Source organism: Rhincodon typus, chromosome 2 (assembly GCF_021869965.1).
Source record: "Rhincodon typus isolate 14 chromosome 2, sRhiTyp1.1, whole genome shotgun sequence".
In the NCBI taxonomy this organism is placed as follows: Eukaryota; Metazoa; Chordata; class Chondrichthyes; order Orectolobiformes; family Rhincodontidae; genus Rhincodon; species Rhincodon typus.
This window is the reverse complement of record NC_063333.1, coordinates 63,961,413-63,969,815: the sequence shown is the minus strand read 5'-3', so window position 1 is coordinate 63,969,815 and position 8,403 is coordinate 63,961,413.

Sequence of the window (8,403 nt, the reverse complement as noted above, 5' to 3'; positions counted from 1 at the left end):
TCAGAATTGGCTGACCCTTAGAAGACAAAGGGTGGTAGTGGACGGAAAATATTCAACATGGTGCTCAGTTACGAGTGGTGTACCACAAGGATCTGTTCTTGGTCCTCTTCTATTTGTGATTTTTGTAAATGATTTGGATGAAGGAGTGGAAGGGTGGATTATAAGTTCGCGGAGATACAAAGGTGGGTCGCGTTGTGGACAGTGTGGAGGGCTGTTCTATGTTACAAAGGGACATTGATAGGATGCAGAGCTGGGCTGAGAAGTGGCAGATGGAGTTTAACCCTGAAAAGTGTGAGGTGATTCATTTTGGAAGGACAAACTTGAAAGCAGAATACAGGATTAACAGAAAGATTCTTGGCAGTTTGGAGGAGCAGAGGGATCTTGGGGTTCATGTTCACAGTTCCCTGAAAGCTGCCACCCAGGTGGATAGAGTTGTTAAGAAGATGTATGGTGTGTTAGCTTTCATTAATAGAGGGATTGCGTTCAAGGGCTGTGAAGTTATGCTCCAGCTATACAAAAGCCCGGTTCGGCCACATCTGAAGTATTGTGTCCAGTTCTGGTCGCCTCATTACAGAAAAGATGTGGAAGCGTTGGAAAAGATGCAGAGGAGATTTACCAGGATGTTGCCTGGAATGGAGGGAAGGTCTTACAAGGAAAGATTGAGAGAGCTAGGCTTTTCTCTTTAGAACGACGAAGGATGAGAGGTGACTTGATCGAGGTGTACAAAATGATCAGAGGTATAGATAGAGTAGACAGCCAGAGACTTTTTCCTAGGGTGGAGGTAGCTATTACAAGGGGGCATAGTTTTAAAGTGAGTGGAGGTAGATATAGGGGAGACGTCAGAGGTAGGTTCTTTACTCAGAGAGTGGTAGGAGCGTGGAATGCATTGCCGGAGAGGGTAGTGGAGTTGGCCTTATTAGGGGCATTTAAGCGTCTATTAGATGATAGTATAAGGTAGGGGTGGAGGTTAGATAGACCTGAGGATGAGGGTAAAAGCTTGGCACAACATCGTGGGCCGAAGGGCCTATACTGTGCTGTACTGTTCTATGTTCTATGTTCTATGTTCTATATTCTATGTTCTGTGTTCTATACCTGAAGCAAGGTGTTCAAACCTTTTAATGCATGAGGGAGCTACATTTCAATTCTTCTCTCCTTTATGAGTTTCAATCACTTCTGAAGGATAAGATTTACCACAATGGTAAATACAAATTTGTTTTAAAAATTTCACAGCAATAAACTAATCATTTTAATCTATAATTAATGACAATTGCCATCAAAAAGCATAAAGCAACATAGATAACTAAACTTTTTTGCCTTTTCAGTTATGGACCAGAGTTAAAGAAAGAGAATGACTAGGCCCAAGTCCTGATCCCAGCTGGTATTATTACTGGACAAGTCAGATCCCAGATATGAATTTAGTTTGATAGCTCATATTTTTATTTGTTTTGGTTTTAACAAAGTGGTCCTTCACTGAAACATAAGCATGCAATACTGTGGATTTTGTTTTAACAATAACATGGAGGTTTATTTTAAAACCAATGAAGGCAAAATAGAATAATGTAAACTATCTCCTTATAACACAGGTTCAAAGATTGTTAACCACACAGTAAAAGTATATTCCCATTAATCCCAAAATAAAACTGATGTAAATGAGGAAAGGCATGGCACCCAAAATGCAAATCCAATAATACTCACACCAGATTCCCTGCAGCTGAACTTTGATAGATTTAAGTCACTTGTGCCTTCAATTTTTCAATTGAAATTGGAGATAACCTCTTCATGGAGCTATCGTACACATTCGCTTTAAGGTAACCTCGTTCACTCTTTATCCTTCACTTCTCAGGAACATTAGTCTTCATGGGTCTTCACAGAACTGACTGCCTCACTCAAAGGCAGAAGTGCAACTGAATATACCTGTCTCTCTGAGCCCTGGGTGTTCCCCTTAAGCTTAAAAGTTAATGAAATACCAGAACTGTAAGAAATCTAGAGGCCCCATCATTTATCATGATGGATAGTCACAATGCTCTGGAAGGATGTTATTAAATTGGAACAGGTGCAGAAAAGAGTTACAAGGATGTTATCAGGACTGGAGGGCTTGAGTTATAAGGAGAGGCTGAATAGGCTGGGACGGTTTTCCCTGGAACATGAAAGGTTGAGGGGTGACCTTATAGAAGTTTATGAAATCATTAAGAGTGTAGATAAGGTGAATAGCAAAGGTATTTTCCCTAGGGTAGGCAAGTTCAAAACTGGAGGGCGTCAGTTTAAGGTGAGAGAAGAGAGACTTAAAATAGACCTGAGGGGCAACTTTTTCACACAGAGCGTGATTCATATATGGAATAAACTGCTAGAGGAAGTAATAGATGCAGATCCAGTTACAACATTTAAAAGACATTTGGACAGGTACATGAATAGGAAAGGTTTAAAAGGATGTGGGCCAAATGCAGGCAAATGGGACTAGTTTAGTTTGGGAAACTTGGTTGGCATGGATAAGTTGGACCGAAGGGTCTGTTTCCGTGCTGTGTGACTCTATGACTCCAAATAAAAGTCTACTAATGCAAAATATCCATTCACTGTGAAGCCAAGCTTCAAAATTGTCTTTAAGAAAAATCACCATGGCTACAGAAATTCTTATAAATTAATTAATTTCAGATACACAGAAATCCCACTCGTTACTAACTCAAAAAACCAGAAACCCAAATTCACCACAAATAGCATTAAAAATTATACATATAAATCTCACAGCTTACATCACAGTTGCCTACTAATGAGCTTCCAATTTTCAAAAAGAGAGCTCCTCATTTATTCATTCATTGGATGTGAGATTTGCAGTCTTGCTCATCCCTAATTGCCCAGAGGGCAGTTAAAAGTCAACCGTTTTGCTGTGGGTCTGGAATCACATATAGGCTAGTCCAGGTAAGGACTCTGATTTCCTTTACTCAAGGACTTTAATGAACCAGATAGATTTTTACAACATTTTTCTAACAACAATTGACAGTGGTTACATGATTGAGACTAGACCAGCTTTAAAAAAATTCAAATTTCATAGATTACTAGTCCACCATAGTGATATTGTCACTGCACTGCCTCACTAGTCATATCAGTCAATCACAGTTTTAGATATCTCAGAATTTGCTATATTCCTTCCTACTCTTTTATCTATCGAGACGGAGATTTTAAATTCACAAAACTTGAATATACGAACTAACAAGGCTATGCATCCATCCAATTGGTCATTTAATACACAGCAGGTTAATACATTTATTATCATCTTTCCCTTCTTAGTTCTTGCTAATAGCCTTGCTCCCATCAACTCATTGCTGACTTGTAGGTTTTATTAAAAGCAGTTAACTCTAATTTACATTGTGAAGGACGTACACGAAAGAAATTGCTCACACTGGCACATAAGGAGACCATTTAGCATCTGTGTGTCCATGTGAGTTCCATACTCCTACCATCACATGGGAAAATGATTCTCCTCAATCCCTCTCTGATCCTTCTGGAAGTTACTTTAAATCTATACCCTCTGTGTATTGATCTAACTGGTTAGGAAAATAGGTCCTTCCTATTCACTCCACCTAGGTCCTTCATAATTTTAGAAGTCACATGACACCAGGTTATAGTCTGACAGGTTTATTTGAAATCACAAGCTTTTGCTCCCAAAGCTTGTGACTTCAACTAAACCTGTTGGACTAAACCTGGTGTCATGTGACTTCTGACCTTGTCCACCCCAGTGTAACACTGGTGCCCCCACCTCATAATTTCGTATCTCCTGTCAGCCTCCTCTGTTCCAAAGAAAGCAAATCCAGCTTATCCAATCTTACCTTGCAGCTGAAGTTCTCTATTTATGGCAACATCCTCAAATATTTTCTCCATACATTCTCTGGACAGATCAGATCCTTCCCATTTAGGTGGTGACCAGAACAGTATACATTATTCTAGCTGTGGTCTATCTAATCATTTACAATCCTACTTCTTGCTTGCTGCTTTCATATTCACTAGTGGCCAATATAGGGAAGTATCCTAAATGCCTTTCCCCCATCTGGTTTCCTGTGCTGCATTTACAGGAATTTTTGGACACGTACTACCGTTTCTCAACAGTTTTCTGTGTTTTTTTTTAAGCATTTATTGTGTATTCTGTTGCCTCATTCACCATCTCAATGCACTCCACAATTCTTTGCACTGAATTATAGTTGGTACTTTTTTGACCATTTGATCAGCCCATTGATATCTTCCTATTCTCCACAGCTTTCTTCCTCACTATATCATTGTAACCTTCTTAATCATGTACCCTACATTAAAGTTTAAACCATTATTGAATGCTATATGTTCGACACCAAGGTATATATTTTGCCAGCAAAGGTGAACCAGGAAGTACAGAAAAGAAAATCAAAATCCTAGGCACGTGAGTTATTGCACAATATGCATTGTTCATTGAATGCTATTCATCAGGAGCATATTTAGTTATTAATTCTCACGCAGAAAAGGCAAGCCAACATTTGCACTGATTGCTTAATTTTAAAAATTATTTTCTATACATTAGTGCTGCTGTCAATACCTCTAATTGTGTAATATTCATCGTATTTCACCATTTCAGTATGCTGAAATCTTTATACATTTTTGTTTTGTTTTTGTTACTTTCCTGTTATGAAGAAGGTTTAGTGAATCAAGGTGAGATTCTGCTGCTCCACATGTCAAACAACTTGAGGAGGGATATAATTACATTGGAGGTAGTTCAGTGGAGATTCACTAGATTGATTTCAGAGGTCTTGTGAAGAGAGATTGAATGGTTTTGTCCTATGCTTTCCAGAGTTTAGAAGAATGAGATCTAATTGAGGTATATAAGATGCTAAAGGAGATTGACAAAGTAGACGGAGAAAGGATGTTTCCTCTTATGAGGCAATGAGAGGTCATAGTTTTAGGATAAAGGGTAGTAGATTTGAAAGAGAGATGAGGAGAAATCACTTCTCTCAAAGGGTCATGAATCTGTGGAATTCACTACCCTACAGTGCAGTGAATGCTCGGACATTGAGTACATTTAAAGAAGACGCAGACAGATTTTTAATTGGTAATAGGTTAAAGGTTAAGGTGACTGGGCAGGAAAGTGGAGTTGAGGCCAAGTTGAATCAATCATGATCGTATTGAATAACAGAGCGAAATCAAGGTGCTGAATTTCCTATTGTTGCTCCTCGTTCTTGTGTTTTTGTATGCTGTTCATAAAATCAGCAAAAGATTTTTTTTAATGAACTCTGTGAAATGGCTTGCTTAACCTGTTCAAATTTTTGAGATAATTTGCAGTGCTGCTATGCAATGTTATGCAAGGTTTTTACATTTTGCTGCCATCAGCCCAAGAAGATGTCCCACCCACATGATTGAGCAATCATTCACGTGAATTTCCATGACAGTACAAAGCTAGTATTTAGGCCTTAGGCCCCAGCAATGTTCTGAAAATATCAAATAACAGCCTTCTTTGTTTGTTTATAATAGGCACAGTACAGACTATCCGTTATCAACCCACGTTGGAAAACTCAAAACTAATTTTGCTCTTGTTAGATGTGTTCTATGATTGAGCAATTTGTTGAATAATCCAAGCTAATAGCTACACTAACAGCCAATTTAAGACAATCAGTTGAGCTTAAAATATGGCTCTTTTACATTTTCTAATAAGGCAAACATTCATACAGAGTGATGAATTCTCTACAAACTAAAGGAATATATTTGAGATAACAAGGTGTGGAGCTGGAGGAACACAGCAGGCCAGGCAGCATCAGAGGAGCAGGAAAGCTGATGTTTCGGTTCTGGACTCAACCTTTCACTGCTTTTGAGTCACACAGGAGTTCAGGGAGTTTGTCGCTCCTTGTTGCTTTCTCCTGGCAAATCCCTGGCCAGTCAGAGTCAAATTGGTAATCAGCATATACTGTGGTATAAATTGTTATGATCATTTGAAATTTGATATTCTTGTGTTTGCCCTGGTGAGAGAATGGAAGTAAGATAAATACAAAACAATGTATAAATGTGATATTTAAACATTATGAAAATAGCAAGGCAGTAAGTAATAAATTGGTGTGATCATTTGAAATTTGGTGTTCTTATGTTTGTCCTGATGAGTGCAAGATGAAAAGCTTTGGGAACATCTTTCTCTTCTCAGCAAGAACCAAGCTCTGTACCAGCAAGTGACTTTATTTATGAATATTCACCTATATAAATTTTAAAATTTGTATATAGTACTCAGTTCCTGCTCAATCATTATTAATTATTACCTACTACCATGCTATTTTCAAAATGTCTAAATGTCGCATTTATACATTGTTTTATATTGATCTTACTTTCATTTTCTTGCATGCAGTCCTGATAGCTGCCTCAATCTAATCTCTTACTTTCTAATCCTGAAGCATTCACTGTTCTTTTCTATTTTTAGCTTTTTCACCATCTTCCTATCCTGATCTCTCTCTAAGCTTATTTCATCCATGAAGCTAATCAACATTCCTAAATTATGTCCATTATCATGAATATTCTATTCATCAAATTTTCCCTTATGCTAACTGGTATTGAGGGTTTTTCCTTCTACTCAGCAGCTGAACTCCACATCCATCCTTAAAAATTTAACACATGACATAAGCTAACCACAACACCATTTTCAATCTCCCTGTTCCTTCATTAGCTTTGAATGTATTGCCACAATTCAGATCCATGCCAATATCTCTCAAAATTTCCCAATTTGAATCTCTCCAAACAGATTTGAACCTGCCACTTCACTGAAACAACCATAGAGTCACAAATGTCATTCCCTTGTTTTAACAGTGTTTGTAATATTTCTCCTTGACCACATTGCAACCTTTGAAATGGTCAATTATAGTATCCTTCAACTTGTGTCCTCTGTTGGCCAGCTCTGGGACTGTTGATGCTTGATTTTGTTCTTATCTATCTCTTCATAATTACAGAATTTCTAAAAATGGCTACTCTTCTCAGTTCATATTTCCACTTTCAGAATTCCCCAGTGATCCATCCATGCATCTCCTATTACTCATGCATGTTCATATTAGACCTGGAGATGTTTTCCTGACCATATATCAACATAATCATTGAGACCACCTCATTCTGAAAAATCTTCAACTCTGCCCTTTTCTCAGCTTATCAGTTGTTGACATCCTCAGCAATCACTTTGCTTCCTTTAGACATGAGTGTTCTAGCACATTCCAACCTGGCATACCACCTTCTACCTTACATGTCCTTGGCTCCACACAAAACATTTTTCTTCATGGTCTTGCTTGCATCATGTCCTATTCATCCATCATCTGTGCTTGCTGACTTACTTTGGTTTCTGGTGAAGCAACACATCAAATTGATATTATTACCATTGTCAACTAAGGTTTAGTTATTTCAGATCAACTCATTGGAGTGAAGATTTGAATTGAGTTTTGTAATGAATTACTTTTCTGAATAACATATGAAAATACAAAATATGACAGAAAAAAGCAGAGTAAAGTTACACAGTGATCATTATATCAGTGTTTTCATGATGTCAGAATTCAAAGTTTAACTATCATTAGCATTGACTTAGAAGATCAGCCGAGAACGCAGGAATATGGCGTTGAGATAGAGCATCAGCCATGATCATATTAAGTGGCAAACAGGCTTAAAGGGCTTAATGGCTACTTCTGCTGCTAGTCTCTATGTTTTTATGTAACCTCACTACTTGTGATGTACATACATATGGCCAAGGAACTCAAAGCAGCCAGCTGAATTATTTTGTAAAACGTCAAGATTTCAGAATGCTTTATCTTCAATACTTTGTCTCATAAGCTCAATGACTAAACTCTAATGATTGTTAATGTTAAATCCTGTTAATGTAAACACCCTCATTGAATGATCAATCCACTTTTGTACTCTGCTGTTTCCGTAATATTTTGTAGTTTTGATCTCAAAAAGGATTGGTGGAGTTCATAGCATTTGTACTCTAGTGGCTCCAGGCTGCAATAATGTAAAACATTTGAGTCACAATGATCATCAGGACCAAGAATGACACTGCAAGCCCTTTTCTGAATACTTTCAATGGCTTTACATTGTTGTTTTGTGATTCTGCTCGTCACTGAGGTGCTCCGTACTTCAATACAGGGCACATTTCAGATTTGAGAATAGTTACAAGATCACTGCTTGAGGGGGTATGATTCTTACAAATCCTGTGTAAATGGCTAATTGCTTATTTAACATTAGAACTGAAGTGCACATCCCATATTAAACCTGCCTGGATAAGTATACCAGAGATAGTGGGAACTGCCGATGCTGGAGAATCTGAGATAACAAGGTGTAGAGCTGGATGAACACAGCAGGCCAAGCAGCATCAAAGGAGCAGGAAAGCTGACGTTTCGGGCCTGGACCCTTCTTCAAAAAATTTCTGAAGAAGGG